Source organism: Lynx canadensis, chromosome B4 (genome assembly GCF_007474595.2).
Source record: "Lynx canadensis isolate LIC74 chromosome B4, mLynCan4.pri.v2, whole genome shotgun sequence".
NCBI lineage: Eukaryota > Metazoa > Chordata > Mammalia > Carnivora > Felidae > Lynx > Lynx canadensis.
This window is the reverse complement of record NC_044309.1, coordinates 137,626,309-137,645,316: the sequence shown is the minus strand read 5'-3', so window position 1 is coordinate 137,645,316 and position 19,008 is coordinate 137,626,309. Positions and strand designations below refer to the sequence as shown.

Genomic DNA, 19,008 nt, shown 5'->3' with positions numbered 1-19,008 from the left:
AAGGGCGCGACCCCGGGGTCAGGGAGTCGCGGGCCGGGCGGCCGCCGCTTTGTTCGCCCGCCCTGTTTACTTTGCCGAAGGAAAAGCGCACAATATATTGACTAAAGCGGATTAGAGGGTCGCGCCCCGGAGGCCGGCGGGACCTCCCAGCCGGGCCTACCGCGTGCAGACCCCCTTCCCGCCGGCGCCCCGGGTCGCCGCCGGCCTGGCCTCCGCCCCAGCCCGCGGAGACAGCCGGGGAAACCGAGGCCGCGCCAGCCAGGCCCTGACGGGGGGCCGGGGGGAGCAGGAGCGCGGCCGGAGGGCCGGCCGGGGGGGCCTGGAGGGGGACTCTGCGGACGGCCCGCGGGTCCCCGGTGGGTCCCCGCGGGTCTCGGCTCACCTGCGCCCCGTGGCGGGCCGCGCAGGGTCACTCGGGCCTTTTGGGCCGGTGGGGGGTGGGGGGGTGGGAGGCACTGCGTTCCTTCCCCGACCCCTGCGTCTCAAAGATTCTCGCCTGCCCAACGCGGCTGCTCCTGGGAATTCATTTTACAGGGAAGAAAAATGACACTTGCTCGAAGGCTAAGGTATTTTCGATGGAAACATGGACGGACTTTTCCCCGCATCACAAAATCCTGCAACATTACGGTCAAAAAAGAAAATTCCCGCCTCGTGTCTTGACGCGAGAGATGCTCCCGTCAATAAAATAAAATAAAAATAAACCACAGTTTATGATCTGACGTTATGAATCCAAGATCTCTGTGTTCCTCCGGATAAGAACTTGAAGAATCTTTTAAATGGCCCTTAAACACCCAGCAGCAGAAGCAGAATACAGACGTCCCAGATGGAGCGCAGGGTCTAACTATGGGTGGCCGCTCATCCAAAAAAGTATCCAAGAAGAACAAGAATGCCTTTTTTCCCTTCTTAATGCTATGACTAAGGGCACAAAAATATTTCTCCTCAAGTTCACGCAAAATCTTAACTGAGATGTTTATGCCCCGGTTGTGCGAGTTTGGTTACCGGGCCCATGGAGTGTTTGATTAATAAGCTATCAAGGTGTAGGTCTTTTATAAGAAACGAATAATACTTACTTACATACATATTTGTTGGTCTAACGAATATTTCTGCTACGTGCCATCTATCCACAACCACTGGAGGAAAATTTGCCGTTTGTCTCTGTTTCGACTCACACGCCTTTAAAAATTATTTTTTTCTGCTCATAAAAATACCATGTGTTTCGAGAAGGGACAGCAAAGTCCGAAGTCTGAGTAATTTAAAGATAGTAATTTAAGAGAGACATCATGTAAGTAGTAAGCATAAAATATCAATAATTCAAGTATAAAGCACATGGAGAAAGGAGGATTCACCTCTGTGCTACTATCCAGAAATAATAGTCTATTATATTCCCTTCCCAACAGTAAACATGTGCGTACAATTACATAATTTACATATATATTTACTGCTTGTGAAATGTTGTATCCATTGTCGTCCCCAAGTCCTCCCCATGCGGCTGCAAACTCTTTGTCAACAGCATTTTAACAGGGACACACTATTGCATTATTGTGTTACGTGATAATTCACCCCACGGGTCCCTGTTATTCCAAATTTTAGTTCTTGCTAATATTTCTCTGCTGTAACTCACACTACCCCCGATGGCCTTGCCTGTGCAGGCTGTCTGCAATGTGGGTTACTAATAAATCTCTAATGGTCTGATCTTAGGGCGCTGAAAAACTACATTATTCTAAGGGGGGGTTAGACTCCATCTATCCTATCAGAAATGAACTCGGAGGGACGCCTGGGTGGCTCAGTCGGTTGAGTGTCCGACTTCGGCTCAGGCCATGATCTCACGGTTCGTGGGTTCGAGCCCCGCGTCGGGCTCTGTGCCGACAGCTCGGAGCCTGGAGCCTGCTTCGGATTCTGTGTCTCCCTCTCTCTCTGCCCCTAACCCCCTCGCATTCTGTCTCTGTCTCTCTCAAAAATAAAAATAAACATTAAAAAAAAATTTTTAAAAAAAAGAAACGAAGTTGGAAATTCTAGAATGCCCTCCAGATCACAGTTGCTCCAGAAAGCAATTTGGTTGGGAATCAGTCTGTCCCCCTCCAGAGGCCTGACGGATCTGCGAGACCAGCCGAGGCACGCACCTGATTCCAACACGGTGTTTGCGAATTGTGCCCTCGCGCTGCAGGCTGGCCTATTTCTGCCCTACCAAGCCACTCGGCATGAACCCCCAGCCTCGAGGTGGGTTTAAGTCAGGACCGTAAAGCTGAACACCTTGGAAACATTATCTCAACAGTTCTGACGAAACTTTGCGTGTCTAAGAAGTAATTTGGCTCACGCAGCTCTCTTTGCCAAGAATCCGGACCTCAGGCCCGCTTTTCACCCCCTCCACCAAGCTGCCAGGTGCCTGCTGCCCTGCCGCCCCCTTGCCCTGTCCTGCCCAGAGGAGAAGGCTCGGGCCTCGCAAGGGGCTGTGTTTCGTGCCACTCTCCCCTTTCCTCCAACGCCCTGAGTCAGCCGGGGCTCTGCCATGGGGCCACAGTGGCGGTTTGTCTGGCCTGCCCTGACATGGTTCGCGGAGCACGGGGGAAAGAAGGCTGGGTGCCATGGAGCCCGAGGTCCTCTCCAGAACACCAGGGCCTGGCGGGGCCTGCCTGAAGGAGGCGGCTTGTGGGCGAGGAAGGAGCTGGCCCTGAAGAATGAGAATACAGAGGGCAGGAGGGCCCAGCACCGAAGTCATGGGGTTAATCCAAGCCTGGAAGGAAATCCTGGAAGCATGCGCAGGGCTTTGGTGGAGTCCGGGATGAACAAGTTTTCCCTTACACGCGTTTTTCTGTACTATCCAAATTTTCTACGATGAGCGTCAATTGCTTTCATCCGCAGAAAAGGATCATGTTACTGATCAGATGACACTCATTGTAAGTCAGGTAGACAGACTTCATTGGAAGAATGGAGTGAATGACTGCTAAGTATTTACGAGTGTAACGTAAACAGTAAGAGTCGGATGTTGCCGGACAAGTTACTACGATGATAATGGCCATTCACGTGTTTCTAGCACTTCGACCTTTGGAAAAACACTCGCAAATAGAAAATGAAACCGGGCAGCAGCTTGGCCGTGCAGATACTGGCTCTGCCGTGGGAGTATTTCTGCAACAGCCCTTGACACGGGGCACGGGTGGACACTGCGCTTCCCGTTTTAAATCTGGGGAGCAGGCTCAGAGAAGTGAAGAGCCCCAGGACTGGAGCTGAGGCTTTGAGTCTCCCAAGGTGTCCACAGCGGCTTCCACACCTGGTCTGGGCACCTTCCCGCAGGCGAGCCGTTTTCCCCGGGGATCGACTGTATTTCCCGTTAGTCCTTTTTTTTTTTTTCCCCCCTCCATTTCTGGAGGTGGTCCAGGGCAGAACTGCAATTAGGGAAGATTTTGTCGGGTTGGTTTTAAAAGAATGGTATTTGCAGAGGGTCTGTTTATCACTTGAGAGATGCGGGGAGCGCCGAGAAGTGGCCGGCCCAGGTGTGCGGTGCTCATCCAGGCGAGGACCGTCTTTTGCGCAAGGACGAGTGGGAGCCCAGGGCCACACGCCCCCGGGGAAGGATCTCGACTCCCAGACGCGTCTGTGACTCCTCTGGGGCTGGAGTCCACCCCACAAGCACTCATGAGGCTGGGTGGGAGCACGCCTTTTTCCTTATGTTATTTTGTAAAAGTGGGCCACTTTCAGCCCCTTGACAACAATGGGTGGGAACGAATGAACAAATCAAACGGATTTGATCTGAAGTATCTCTCTTTCGCGGTGAGTTAAAAGACGAACCAGCATGCCGTTTTCTACTCTAAAAGGCAAGTGCTAAATTTGGATTTTTGAGAAAATTAAAAAAAAAAAAAATCGTACTCCAGCTTGAAAATCCAATGGCTCTCCGAATGCAAGGAAGATATACCACTCTTTGTGCTAAAATCATCTGAAGGGGTTTAAAATAAATCAGAACAAAATGATGTGAGCCGAACATATGTCTTGCATCACTTCGAAAGGCAGTCGTGGGACGGGCTACGGCACGTGGACCCTGTGCCGTCCGGACAGCGGACTGGGCCCGGGATTGGCACGCGGTGATTGTTAACACCGAGATGTCAACCTCTTGTGGGCCAGGCACACCTAGGCCGTTCACATTCCACAGACGCCTTCAGTTTCGGACAGGGATTAAATTCTTGTGAAAAGTAATTATGCCATGTAATCAACAGGTAAGATAAATGCATCGGAGACACTTCTTTCCTCCAAGGAAACCGTCTGGCGCTTGGAATTTTTAAGCGGGGAGTAGATGGGCACATTTTCAAAAGACCCTTTCTTTTCCTTCTCCTCACCCAGGGCACAGCAAACCATCCCTGCCTTCTAAAATGAAAACACATGCCACTTTACTTTAGCAAAGAAAACCCAGGGTGCAGAATTTCTGCACAGATAATTTTTAATTAAAAAGAGACAGAGAGAGAGAGAGACTGCTAACTGCATTTTATACCTTTTGCAGGGCAGTTACCTTCCCCACATGTTAATAATTTAACTGTCAAATCACAACAAACAGCTAATTCCATCCCAGGGTCGCCAGGATCGCAAGCTAGCAGGGAGATTTTAGTTGTCAGTGCTAAGGACCAAATGCTAGCCGAAGTCCCGCTTTCCAAGTGTCCCCAGACAGGGCTGGGACATGACTAATTTATTTTATCTTATCCATCATCTCTGCACAGGATTAAAATATTTATATCAGTCTGTTCGCCTTGAAATGTGCTGTGCGGGCACACGCTTCGGGGCCACTCCTTAATTCTTCACAGTTTTGGCTTTTCATTGTTTCCGGCAATGCACAGCCCCTCGCACAAGGCACCCTCTCAAACGCTGACGGGATCTTGAAGTAGGGAGCCAGCACACACGGCTCTCTAACTCACGCAAAAACTGCTCTAACTCACGCAAAAACCACACAAACACGGCAGAACCACAGCGTCGGAGCTCTTCCGATGCCCCTCTCCCAAGAGATGCCAATGAAACCGTGCAGGGCCTGAGCTCTCCTTCCAGAAGGAGCCTGCCCCTGGCCAGGGTGGCTGATGGAAACCGGAGCTTAGTAAGGATGCCCCAGCCAAGCAGCCAGGTAGGCAACGGGGAGCAGGGGGTTAATCGGGGAGTAGGGAGGGGTGCAAACAAAAGGCAGAGAGGGGAAACCGGGCTGCAGGGCCCAGCCCGGCCAGGCACAGACACAGGGAGCTCTGTGTGCCTGCCCGCTGCCCGGCACTGTGACTAACCGCCCCACTATTGTACCCTGAAGCCAGCCCTTTGTACCGTCCCCCTGGCGTCTGGGAGCATGGCCGAAGAAACCCTTCCCAGCAGTCCTCCCCTCATCCTGGAAGCTTGCAGCTCTCGGGGATGCTGGGGACCTGACTAGACACCACGAGCGTCTTTGACCCTGGCCAAGAAGGGCCACCAGCAAAAAAAAAAAAAAAAAAAATAGAAGCAGAAAAACCAGTCTCCCCCACTCTGGGGTGGGGAGGTGGGTGGTGGTGGGCCTGGGGACCTGCGACACCCGCACTGCCCGATACGGTAGTCCCTCACCACGTGCCACATGTGACCACTAAGCCTCTGAAAGTCAGGGAGTCCGTCTGAATGGAGATGTATGTGAATCATACACTCTGGATTTCAAAGACTTCACAGAAGAAAAAAAAGCAAAAACTCATTAATAATTTCGTATTAATTACACACTGAAATATACTCCTTCGAATATATACTAGATAAAGTAAGTTGTATTATTAAAGGGAATGTCATCTGTTTGCTTTTACTTTTTAAAAAAGGTGGGTGTTCAGCCACGTGAAATTACGCATGTGGCCCGGTCTGCAGCTCGTGTTCTGTGTCTACCGCACAGAGCTGGGCTGGGCTGGGAGTGGGCTTCCAAATCCCCTCTCTCCCAGGGAGACAATGGCCGGGGGTGGGGGGTGGGGATGCCACCATAGCTCCTGGCCGAGTCACAACCCCTCACCCCACGGCCAGGAACACCAGGCTCTCACGGCCACGTCTGACCTCAGCCTTGGGTTCACCTGTCTCCAGAACCGGGTCTTTCACACTGACGTGCGTGGGAATCCTTTGTAAAACACATACGTGTGCATAGGAACACACACACACACACACACACACACACACGAGGGCCCTGGCTCCTCTGCACAGCTGGCTGTGCCAACCAGACACCTGACCCTTTGTCCTGGGACAGGCTGACCAGCCTGGGGCCCCATCGTGACTTTCAGGGACCCAAATGCTTCTGCCTCACGGCCCCTTGCTCCACACATATTAAAATTATATGTTATGACTGCACTGGTATATAAAGATGACTGAATTCATCATTATATTATTCATTATGATTGCAGTCATTTTTTTCTCCGGATTTTAAGGGACTTTAAAGCTAAAACATATTCATGGGCCCTAGGCCCTGTGCCTCCCTGGACCATCCCACCAAGCTCCCGGGACCGCTCCCCACACAGCCCCGCGAGGGGCACAGGCCTCTCCTTCCGCACCCGGGGCTTGCCCTGCTGTCCCTCCGGTGACCAGATCACCTTCCGCAACGTAGAATTCATTCCTTACGTCCGGCCCTGAATGTACGGTGTGTGGAGCCCCCGCCAGACGCCGGAAAACTTACCAAATTATTTTTTAAGCACAGAAATTGGTCACGAGAAAGGCCGGGGGATCCCAGAACGGCCGAAGGCCCCAAGTCAGGGAGAACCAAGACACAACCCCCCCCAGCGCTGTGCCGAGGCATGCCGTGCGACACCCAGAGAAAAGCCCACCAAGCCACCAAGGGCAGGGGACGGTGGCACCAGAGGCGGCTGTTCCCGCCGGGGGCCCACCACCTGCCCCATGACCTCCAGTCCTCACACCCCCTGCCCTGGGCCCAGCTCCTGGACGGGGATGCGGGCTGGAGAGGATGCGGGCTTTCCAGCGTCTGGCAGAGAAGGGCACCTGGCGCCCTCACCACCCGCCCTCGGTCCACGCCGCGGTGCCCGGCCTGGGCCTGGACACCCTGCTGAGGAAGGACCGGGTGCAGGAGATGGTTAAAATTCTGCATCCTTTTTGCATCCGCCTCCAGAGGAAGCACTGCTTTTTTTTTTTTTTTTCTCCCCTCCCAAGCAGGAGGAAAAAAAAAAAAAAAAAAAAAAAAGCTGAGGGCAGCAAATTGCAGGCCTTGGGATGTTTTTCTCCTTGACAGCCCCGGGCCCCGCCTCGCCCCGCCGGCCTTCCTCCGGCCACCACCACGGCCCGCCTGGCCCCCCGTGCACGCGCGGCCTCCCCGCGGAGCCCCGGCCCGGAGGGAGGGCGGGCGGCCGCCTGGCACTGCCCGGCTCTGTGCCCTCCCCTCCCCCACCGCCCGCTCTCCAGCTCCGGGCCCGATCGGCGCCCCCCCCACCCCCACCGCCGCCCCGTGCCCACCCTGCGCCCGCCCGGTGGGGTGGGAGTGTGTGTGTCGGGGGCGGAGGGGGGGGTGCCCTCACCTTCCGGGCCTCGGTCCGGCTCGCGCCCGGGGCGCCCGGCCACGTCCTCGGCGCCGCCTCCGCTCGCCCCACCCCGCTGCCCGCGCTCGGCGGCGAGCCTGGCACCGTGCCAGCCTCCTGGGAGCCCGGCCCGGGCAGGGGAACTTTCCGGCGAGGGTGTGTGCGGGGAGGGGTGCGGGCCGCGGCGGTGCCCGGGGAGGGAGAGGCCCAGATGCCCGGCGGCCGCCCCCCGCCCCCGGCCCCTCTCCGGAGCCCCATAAAGGCACAGACAACACGGGCGCTTTAGTCAAAACAGTCATGTGCAGGAGCCGGGAAACAAACAAAAGCCCTTATTTATTTAGTTAGTTCACACACTCAGATAAGGAGAAGCCTTTTGTGCACATAATTTCACACACACCAGAAAGGAGGCGATGCCACGATGCTCCCCGCAGCCCAGGGCCGGACAGCCCGCCTGGCCTGGGGAATAATTGCATCGCCAGGCCTGGGCATTTCCATATTTAAATTGGGCAGCAGCGTATGATTAATTAAGAAGGAAAAAGGCAAAAAAAGGGAAGAAAAGCAGTGGGGGTGGGGAGCCGGACATTCTGGGCAGCTCCGTGTGCCAAGGTGCCCGCGGCAGCCGCTTAACTCCTCCCGTGCCAGGCTCAGGCCCCCGGGGGTGGGGGGATCGGCTGCAGGGGGTGGCTTGGAGGGAAGGCGGGCCGTGCCCTCTGGACAGTCCCAGCCGTGGGGTGCACGCCCTTGCCTGCCTTTGTGTATGGAGGGCCAGCCCAGCTTCAGATGCTGAGCCAGGAACGTTCTCTTCCTCACTTCCTTATTCAGAGCAACTCTGCATTGGTCAGGTCAACGTGCTGTGCTGGTTCTGTGTTAAGAGACGTCCCAAAGGCCCTCAGCAGGGAGCAGGACCTGGCAGGGCGGCTGCCCTCCAGGCTGGGACAAGCGTGTCTTCTGCTATCCACACCTTCGCCTACCAACACACAAGCCGCGGTGAGGCCCCGCCGCCTGGTGAGGCTCCCACATCCCTTCGCGCTCACACGAGCCCCCTGCCAAGGACCGCCCTGTGGCCTTTCTGTCCCTGAGAACAGCCGGCCTGTTCTGGAAAAGGGGCAGGAAGGCCTGCCGCCCTTCTGGAAAGAATCAAGGGCTGTGGTTAAGGGAGAGCCAGGGAAGGCTGTATTCCTAGGGGCAGGTGGCAGGCCCCGTGGGGCCCTGGGTTTAGGGTCCGCCATTACTGAGGGTCAGCTCTGTCCCCCGCCAGCTGTGTGGCCTTAAGCACATCATCCAGCCTCGCCGGGTCTCAGTTTGCCCACCTGTGAAATGGGGATAATAGCGCCCACAATGCCTGCCCTGTGGGGTTTAGGCGAGGCAAAGCAGCTCCTGGGTGAGCAGAGAACCTGCCTGAGCTCCCAGAACCTCTGTCCTGGAGGTAGGCCAAGGGGGGAGCCAATAACAGGGCCTCTGGCAGGAGCTTACTCAGCCCAGGAGCAAACCCAGAAGAGTCCAAATCCACTGGGCGGGTGGACGAGTTAAGGGCCTGCATCCTGGATTATCCGGTTGGGTCCGATGTCATGACACAAACCCTTGAACATGGAGCCCCTGGCCCGACGGTGATCAGAGAAGGAGGGGTGCAGTCTCTCCCTGGAGATGGAGGAAGGGCCAGAAGCCAAGGAATGTGGGCACCTCTAGAGGCTAGAAAAGGCTGAGGCAAGGTTTCTCCCCGGGGAGGGGGGGGGGTGGTGCTCCAGAAGGAACCGAGCCTGCCAGCACCTTGGTTTTAGCCCCGTGAGTCATTGCGGACTCCCAGCCTCCACAGCTGCACAATAATGAGCTTGCCTTGGTGGAGGCCACTAAATCAGTGACCTTTGTTACGGCAGCAATAGGAAACTCATACACCACCTCCCTTCCTCCCCCACATGTCCAGACGCCTCTGAGCGAGGCTGGGGGTGCAGCCCGCCTCCGTATCCACCCCACACAACGTCCGCTGCGCATCAGTGGCGGGCCGTGCTGGGCTGCAGTTGGCAGACCTCATCTTGCCCTCTGGAGTCTTCGGCCAAGTGACCAGCTGCCCCGCACAGCCCTCCTCTCCTAAGGGGGGCTCTCACCTCACCTCACCTCCTGGCTTCTGCTTTTCCTCCCCACGCCCCTCCTCCTCCCCTTCTTCCTGCTTTTCCACGCCACCATGTCCGAGTGTTGCCCAAGAGAGGGCACCCCGCTAAGCCTTATTTTATTGCATCCCCAGCCTGGCGGGCTTAGTGACCGAGGCAGCCCAGACCCCGAAACCCGGTCCACAGTTCGGTGGGATAAGGGGCCATCTTCCGCCTCATTATCATTAATCTGTCCTCACGATAGGCCAGGCAGGAAGTTCTGGGGCCGGGGCCTCTGCTCCCTGGGCCCAGGGTCCTCATCCGGAGACCGTGGCCAAGGAGGCACTTCAGAGACCCCCCGCCCCCCAAGAGACTTCTGGGACCTAAGAGCCTTTGCTCTCCTAGGAAATCGGCAGAAATGTGCACACAGGCATTCCTCAAAGTGCTGTGTATACCAGAGAGAACGGGAAATAGCCGGCATCCAATAACAAGGGTTGTCAAAAAAGATGTATCCAACGGAATATTAGTCATTAACAATCAACCGGTGCAAGAATGAGATCTTCTGACTTGGGAATGGGGCGGTGATAAAATATTTAGTGAAACAAGCAGGAGATAAAATGATACATATTACCAGAAGAAGCTAAAATGCTAATTTTGTTTCAAATTGTGGAAGTTGGAAGCTGCCGAAGGCGCTCCCACTGGCTATTTCCGAGAGCGGGGTTTTCCAGGTGATTGAAAATATTTTTCTTCTTTGGTGAGGATTCAAAATGCTCTAAAATTAGCATGTAACATCAGTGATGGAAGGAAGAGGCAATGCAGGAGAGGAGTCACGCTCCTTGGAGGGACCGCCTGGGGGTCCTCTCCGGCCTCCGCTCGCGGCGGGAGCGCGTTCGAGGAGCGCTGGCGTCCTCACGAGTTGGTGACCTGTCACAAAGGGAAGGCCCTGTGCTCAGAAGGGCCCGCCCTTCGTTTAATGCCCTGCTGTCACCATCTTGAAATTCTTGATCATTCTGAACAAGGGCCGCACGCGTTCCCTTCACACTGAGCTCTGCAGGTTGTGCAGCCGGAGTCCCGGCGGGCGACCCGAGGCCTCCGGACACCTCCGCTTGGCTCCCCGGCTTCCTTAGTGCAGCGACCAGCTTTTTGTACTATGTTTGGTTAATGTCCCGCTCAGAGAGCCCTGTCGTCTTCTTCTCCTTGCTACAGAGGCTACCGGCAAAAGCGGGAAACGGGGCTCTGTTTTGTAACAACACGCATCCGTCCCTTCTAAGACGAGCACCTCACCCACTTTTTAGGACCCTCTTACCAGGTGTGTGTATCCCCCTCCCCCCCCTGTAAAACCAGGCGCCTCAGACCCAGAGCCACTGCTGTAGTCCTGTTTACACCCGGTCCGAACAGTCAAGTTTCGGGGATACCAACGAGGCTGCCGCAGACACACCACCGGGGAAGCGGTGAGCTGCTCATCTCTGGAGGCATTCAACAAAGACTGCAGGGCTGCCAGCAGGAGCACTGTGCAGGAAACACCCTGTCTGGATGGGAAATTAGCCCAGAGAACCTCACCCCGGTGTCATAGCTGCACAGAGCCTCCAGCAGCTTCTCAAGGTACTGTGTGTATCAGACTCACCTCTCGATCCCCAGTGCTCAGCACAGGGCTGTCGACACAGGGGAGAGGCTCAGCGATGCTTTCTTTGAGGATAAGAAAAGAAACAAAGGAAGCGGGGAGAGGCAAGCAATTGAGGGTTGACATGAAATGGCGCGACAGAGTCCTGAGCGGCCCCAGAAGCAGGTGGTTTGTGAGGGGAGCCAGCGGCAGGGTCTACCCGGACTGCGGTCCGATAGAGCAGTGAACGCATACTGAGTGCCTACTGTGGGCTGGTACCACGCTAAGTGTGCACGCGGGTATCGCCATCCTCCCCACGATCCCACTGAGTCACAGCCAGTACTGAGCCCATTTTATGAGTGAGGAAGTTGAGGATGCCGGGAGACGAGGTCAGTCTCCCAGGGCCCCCGGGCTGGAGGCACAGCCCCACCTCTCTGCGGCCCGCCCGCTGTGCAGCAACAGGCCCAGGTTTTCGTACCTGGAGGTTGACTGTACTGCTTGGGACAGGAAGAAAGTTCAAGTTCAGATTCGCTTTCTGCGTCCTACACAGCGAGCTCTGTGGGCACAGGCTGAGAGGGCACGGAGGCTCCTCCGAGGACGTGGGGGCGGGGCAGTCCTGTTACCTGATTCAAAGCGAGATTTTTAACTTCAAATCAGTTCAGTTAAGCAAACGTGGGCCCAAAGGGGCAACGTCAGCCTCAGTTGTCTGGAGCACTCAGTATGCGGAGGCCACGACTTCCCTGAGACGTGGGGCAAGTGGGGTGCAGATCACCTCCCCTCCCTGCTCCCCAGATCTATGGGGCTTCCTGGCCAGAGCTTGAGCTGGGACTAGGGTCACTAGGCAATCTGCCTCCTTTTACCACTAACCAGCTCATGTGTCCAAGGGGTTGCACAGTGGGGGTCCACAGGCTGGGTTCAACCCAAGGATATATTTCTTCTGTCCTGTGATATTTTCAAAGTTTGGGCATTCCATGCACAAGTATGGATTTTCTTCTCCTAACAAGTCTGCAGCTCTGGAACCCTAGGCCTTTACCCTCTTGGCAGCCACTGGCAGGCCTGGGATCTGTTCTCTGTTCCTTGGTCCCTGAAAAATCTCCACTGGGCCCCACCTGGCCTGCCTGAACCCTGCAGGCTGCCCTTTGGAGGCCCCCTCTGGAATGTCCGGGGCACTGAGGGTGGTGACCTGCCCAATCCCCAGCTGGCCCAGGCCTCGCTCCTGCAAGGGTGCTCTAGCCACTGCCCTGCGGGCCTCTCACTGAGGACTGTGGGCTCCGGGAGCCCTGGGAATGGAGATCTCCAGAAGGTCAGGAGCCTGGCCACTGTCTAGAGCAAGGCCACGCAGGCAGTCCCCGCTCCGGTCGGGGGGCATTCAGTGCATCTTAGAGATCCAGGCCCAGACCCAAGGCAGAACTCTGGAGCTTTCGAGGTTCTGCCAGCAACCCGGTGGGGGGGGGGGTTCCCTATCCCGTAGGTGCCCCCCCCCCCCCCCCCAGGGATCAGGACACTCACAGGCCTGTCTCAGGCAAAGGGGGAAAGGTGTGGAGAAATGGGCTGGAGTGGCTGCTGGGCCTGGGTCTGTGCGCCAAGGAAAGCGGGTGAAGGAGGCACCCGTGTCCCCGCCCTTGCTCCCCGCGGACAAGGTCCCACAGGCCCGGGGCTCCCTCTCCTCCACAGGCCCCGACCACGGCTGCCATGTTGTGTCATGGTGGCTTGGCATTCCGGCTGCCCTGGCACAGTCACCCCAGGCAGAGCAGACAGAGACGTTGTGGCCGGGTGCGTCCTGCTCAGGAGGGCCCCCCCCCCCCCCGGCATGGCCGCAGGGAAGCTGCCGGGGGAAGTGGGGTGGGTGGGGAGCAGTGTCCCCCCAGAGCCCCCAGGACCGCTCCTGCTGCGGCCCGGATGGGGCAGGTTTTCCCTGAACTGTTGGGGGGTCCCTCTTCTTGGCCCTAATCCGAGCGTGGAGCCCCCCGGGCAGGCCCCCGCCCGAGAGAGTGACCACCTTAGAGGTGCAGTGGCACCCCCCCCCGCCCCCCCTGCTTCCCTCAGCCAAAGTGCGGGGGGGGGGGGGCGTGCAAGAAACAGAGGAGAGAGCCCGAGTGGTCTTGTTTCCCCTTTAAGAGCCTGGATGGCCGCCGCCCAGACGCAGCAGCCCCCGGGAGGGAACGTGTCGGGAAGATTCCCTCCCGAACTTCCGAGGCTTTGTTCGGGAGGAGGCCGGGGAGGGCAGACTTCGCGGGGCGCTGGAGGGCCGGGGCTCGGCGGTGCGCTCTCATGGCGGCCGCGGCGCCCCCTCCCGGCCCGAGACCCGGCCCCTGCACCCCGGGCCGCCCACCCCGAAGCCCCGAAGCCCCGAAGCCCGGGCCGCGCGCTCGGACCCCGGCCGGCCGCGGCGCACGGGGTGGGGCGAGGGCGGGGGAGCGGGCGCGCTTACCGGGTCGTCCCGGGGAGCCCCGCGCGGTCAAGTTCACGTCCGGCCCCTGGACTGTCCGAGGTCCCGGCGCGGCCGGGCGGAGCGAGGCCGCGACGGGCGGCGCCCCGGGTCCCCGCCGCGCCCGGCCCTTGGGGCGCCGCTGTCACCCTGGCCTTGCGACCCCAACTTTCCGCCCGGTCGCGGAGCTGGAAGTTTCCGGGCTTCGCGGGCGCTGGGCTGGGTTTCAGCAGCGACGTCTGAGCTTGGCAACAAAGAGGGAAAGCAGGCCGGGAGAGGGGAGGAAAGAAAGAAATACGCTGGAGGGGGGCGGGGGGGTGCTGGCTACTTAGAAATCCGACAATTTGAAATTCCGCCCAGAGCTTTTTGGGGTTGTTTCTTTCTTAATTGGTAAACAACCACCCCTCCCCCTCTGGAGGGTCTCCTTCAGCCTTGCTGGGCACCCTCCTGGGGCACCTGTGTGTTTTATAACCCACTCCCAAGTGTCTTGGGCAAATTGGGGGGCGGAGGGGGTGGCGAAGAGAGCAGAACATATGCTTCCTGAAAGGTAGTGACACTAACACCGAGTCCCCGGGGCAGCAGCAGCCCCTGGGTCTCTGTCTGTCTTGTCCCCCCAGCCAAGGGCTTGAGTCAGCCACTGCGGCCAGCTACCCTATGTTTCTGTCCTCAGAGTGGAAGGACGGCTGGTGAGCCCCGGTGTCCGGGAGGCGACCGCGGAGAGGCCCAGCCGGCATCTGCAGTGAACGCAGGACCCCGTTCCTGCCCTTCGGGCACATGTTTCGTGTGCCAGGCCTTGACCACACCTGGCAGCCCTGGGCTGCTATTTTCTGCCCTCTTGGCTCCGCCTGGCTTGGAACCTTCCCGGGGCAGCGTCCTGGGGACACATCCGGGCTGGGGGAGGCAGCTGAGCGGCCCCAGGTCTGGGAACCTGTGCACCACCCAAGCCCCGTGCCTTCAGGGGTCCTGTGAGCACTGGAACAGGAGCTGGGGGGCACAGAGTAGCCACCTACCAATCAGCCCTGGGATGCCCCTGCGCTGCCCTGTTTATCCGTGTGTCTGTCCATCTTTCCTTGTAAGACCGTTTATGGAGAGACTACTCTGTCCCAGGCCTGCTACTCCAGAGTGCCCGAAACGCTGGGAGAAGCGGGGTGGGTTGTGTGTTTGTTTTTTAGAGAGAAAATGAGCTAGGGGGTTGCGCTTGGGGCTGGCTGGAGTGCCGTGCGGAGCCCGTCTTCTGAGCCGCGGAATCCTCCTCAACCTACACACATAGGCTTCCAGTGTGTTCCCAGGGCCCACGGGCCTCATCTGGGGGCGGGCGGTGGAGGGAAATCCACCTGCCAACGAAGCCTAAGACCCTTCGCCACGGCAGGTGGAATGGAGTTTCTTGCTGTGTTTTTAAGGTTTTTTTTTAATGCGTATTTATTTTTGAGAGAGAGAGAAAGAGAGAGGGAGAGCACGAGCAGGGGAGGGGCGGAGAGAGAGGGAGACACAGGATCCGAAGCAGGCTGTCCGCGCGGGGCTCGAACCCACGAACCGCTAGATCATGACCTGAGCGGAAGTTGGAGGCTTAACCGCCTGGGCCCCCCCAGGCGCCCCTCTTACTGTGTTTTTACCAGAGCAAGTGTGAGCCTTGGCTTTCTCTCACTTCTCCCCTAGACCTCGGCTGGTCAGCCACACACACTCCGGCGACACGATTGAAGTTTTATCAAGGCTCCGTGTCAGGGTGTGACATTTCACAGGAACATGCTGTAGGGATCCCTTGCTTTCTGTGAAAGCTCCTTGTGCAGAGGCCCCACCCTTGCGCGGGGAAGGAGACCTACCTGCTCTGTCCCGTGGCGTCCTCCCTGGCGACTCCTCTCCTCAGCTGCAGCCACTTCGGCTTTTCAGGACTGGAAAATGTCTCGGGAACTGCGCCTCTTCCCGAAGCTTGAAACCATTTGTTCTCTGATGCGCGGTCACTGGTGCTCCGTTTGTCCCCAAAGCGGATGTCACCGTGGCTCCACCAAAATCCTATCAAGACCTTGTCGGGGGAGGCTCGATGGGCACATGGCCCGTGCAGGTGCTGCATGATCAGTGATCTGTGGACCTCCTCGTAAACTCCTCAATCCTTAGGGCGCCTGGGTGGCTCAGTCGGCTGAGCGTCCGACTTCGGCTCAGGTCATGATCTCTCGGTTTGTGAGTTCGAGCCCCGCGTCGGTCTCTGTGCTGACCGCTCGGAGCCTGGAGCCTGCTTCGGATTCTGTGTCTCCCTCTCTCTCTGCCCCTCCCCTGCTCATGCTCTGTCTCTCTCTGTCTCAAAAATAAATAAAACATTAAAAGATAATAATAATAATAATTAAAAAAAAAAAAGTCTTAATCCTTTGCGAACACGAGGCCCTGGGCCCAGAAAGTTATGTAGCTTAGTTTGGACATTGGTCCTTAGTTTGGACATTGGTTAACGGTGTCATAAAGTAAACCAACAAACAGAAAATCCAAAAACAAAACCAAAAAACTATGACTTTTATATTTCTTTTACTAAATTCCGTTTACAGAAATAATCCCAGATTCTATGTAAACGAGATAAAAATGTTTTCATCCACGACCATTGTATTTAGGAAAAACGTGTCCCCTGAAGACGCAGGAAGCTGTTGTGGAAGGAGTATAGTTCCAAGAGAGTCGGAGGCATCCACGTTCAGCCCTCAGCTCTGCCTCATTTGCCGTCTCAGGGGCTCAGCTCCCTGGGCTGGGGGCGACCGGTCCCTCCTGCAGGGTGTCCTGAGGAGACAGGGTGATGGGAGACGTTCTCAGAGGACCCAGCACATAGCAGGTACTCAGTCCAAAGTACCCTTGATTGTCATGGTTACCGTTTGACGGGAAGGCTCACGCACAGTCTGACTGCTTTTAATATAATGCATTTTAATATAATGTATTTTAATATGATGTTTTTTACCTACTTTTCATGTAAGTTTATCTCATCTTATTTTAAAAGTCATACAACTGTAGGGGCGCCTACAGTTGGCTTGGTCGGTAGGGCATGAGACACCTGATCTCGGGGTTGTAATTTCGAGCCCCACTTTGGGTGTAGAGAATACTTAAAAAAATACAAGTGTTATAGAAAGTTTAAAGAACATAAGTGGAGGCGGGGGTGGGGGGCTGGGTGGCTCGGTCGGTTAAGTGTCTGACTCTTGGTTTCCTCTCAGTTCGTGATCTCATGGGTTCATGAGTTGGAGCCCCGAGTTGGGCTCTGGGCTGGCAGCAAGGAGCCTGCTTGGGATTCCCTGTCTCTCCCTCTCTTTCTGCCCCTCCCCTGCTTGCGCTATCTCTATGTCTCTCAAAACAAATAAATAAACTTTAAAAAAAGGGTGGGGGGCACCTGGGTGGCTCAGTCAGTTAAGTGTCTGACTTCAGCTCCGGTCATGATCTCACAGTCTGTGAGTTCAAGCCCCACGTCGGGCTCTGTGCTGACCCCTCAGAGCCCAGAGCCTGCTTTGGATTCTGTGTCTCCCACTCTCTCTGCCCCTCCCCTGCTCACACTCTGTCTCTCTCTCCTTCAAAAATAAATAAACATTAAAAAAAAAAAAAGGAACATACAAGGAAGGAAGGAAGATGGAAAGGGAGAAAATTTCCATCCTGGTCCCTCGACTCCAAAGACTTTGGCCACTCTCTTTACGTTTTATTTCTTTATAGTTCTATAAATAGACATATAAATACATGACATTTGTTAAACTTTTTTTCTTTTACCTCATCAACTGAATTTTATTTACTTATTTAAAAATCTATGTATCGTGAAAAAAAATAAAAAATAAAAAATAAAAAAATAAAAATCTATGTATCTTGAGAGAGAGCGAGAGAGCACGTGCGTGTGCGCGTGCACAAGTGGGGAAAGGGCGGAGAGAGGGAGAGAGAGCATCCCAAGCAGGTTCCGTGCTGTCAGCACAGATCCCGACACGGGGCTTGAACCCATGAACCACGGGATCGTGACCTGAGCGGGAAACACTACGTCACCAAGTGTCCTTAACTTGCTGTTGTCTCTTCTTTCCCATTTGTGACTTGGTTTAAACACACACACACACACACACACACACACTCACTTTTTGTTTTTGTTCTTAACAGGTTCAGGCTTTTATTTTTCCATTTCTACAGTCTGTTACAGAATCTGCTCAGTGAGGAAGGGAAGAGAAACCGAGTCGGTCGGGCCTCCTCCTCGGAACCTTTGCGAGGCCAGCTGGCCGGAGGGAAGCGGCCTTAGGTTCGGGGCGATGCCGGGGCCCCAGCCCCGTTCTGTTCTGAACAGCTCTGTTCTCAGAGAAGTTCACGTTCCGCTGCGAAGCTCAGCTGCCAGGTCTACCGAATGTGCGTACGTTAGAAGTCGCACAAGAGGGGCGCCTGGGCGGCGCAGTCGGTTAAGCGTCCGACTTCAGCCGGGTCACGGTCTCGCGGTCCGGGGGTTCGAGCCCCGCGTTGGGCTCTGGGCTGATGACTCAGAGCCTGGAGCTTGCTTCTGATTCTGTGTCTCCCTCTCTCTCTGACCCTCCCCCGTTCATGCTCTGTCTCTCTCTGTCCCAAAAATAAATAAACGTTGAAAAAAAAAAAAAAAAAAAAAGAAGTCGCACAAGAACCCGGAGCAGACAACGCGCGTGGGAGAAAACTCAGCCCCGGGCCCCCAAACCCACCCCGCATTGATGAGCCAGGTGGGGCCCAGAAGCTCCCGGGAAATGAAGCTTGAATCGTGTGAGGATCCAGGCGTGGGGTCAAGTCTGAGCTCCGCCGCCTGGGTGACTTCAGTGAATCACTTCTGCCTCAGTTTCCCCAAAGTTGGAGAGAGTGGTGGCGGTGAATAACGGCCCCGGCCTCCCAGGGCCACGGAGGGCAGGAGATCCGCTGCGGGGTCTGCCACCTCCACCCCCACCCCGGTCCCCGCAACTCTCACCGAGGACAACTTCCTCCGGGGGGGAAAGCAAGCGGCCTGGGCAGCAGAGAGACCAGAACCCCCACCCCCGCCCGTGCTCGGGGCAGCACAGGAGACCGGTGCATTCGGGAGAGGAGCCGCGGGTCCCCGCACTCCAAATGGGAGGGTCTGGCTTCCGGGCCAAGGATAACGTCCCTCCCTCCATCAGTGATGCCAGCACTGAAACCCCGGCCAAAGGACTGGGGACAGGGGAGGGCCCCACCCGGAGGGCCCCATCCCTCACACCCTCATCGTCCGCGATCGCCTCCCAGGGAGCTCCCCTTCGCTGGACCCCTCCGGGGGTGTCCTCACCATCCGTCCTGGGACCCAGCCCCACGTCCCCGGCCTGCTCTCGCTGGAAAAAGGGAAAAGAGATATGTTTGTTCTTATTTGTTTATGAAAAGAAAAACGCGTGCTACAGAAAATTTGGAAATACGGGAAAGCCCCAAACAAGAAAACAAAAATTACCCACGAGATCATTACTAGGTACATTT

General features: G+C 56.4%; 2 long non-coding RNA genes across 2 annotated transcripts; one reads left to right on the top strand and one right to left on the bottom strand.

The window, feature by feature from the left end:
• Positions 1-7,782: 7,782 nt before the first annotated feature.
• LOC115517870 lies at positions 7,783-14,974 on the bottom strand. Its single transcript, XR_003970101.1, has 2 exons — positions 13,591-14,974; positions 7,783-11,782 (listed from the first exon to the last, which is right to left on the bottom strand). It is a non-coding gene; the product is annotated as an uncharacterized LOC115517870 (long non-coding RNA).
• Positions 8,376-17,988, top strand: LOC115517871. The gene is made up of 4 exons (XR_003970102.1): positions 8,376-8,480; positions 10,904-11,161; positions 16,182-16,393; positions 17,680-17,988. It is a non-coding gene; the product is annotated as an uncharacterized LOC115517871 (long non-coding RNA).
• The last annotated feature ends 1,020 nt before the right edge of the window (positions 17,989-19,008 follow it).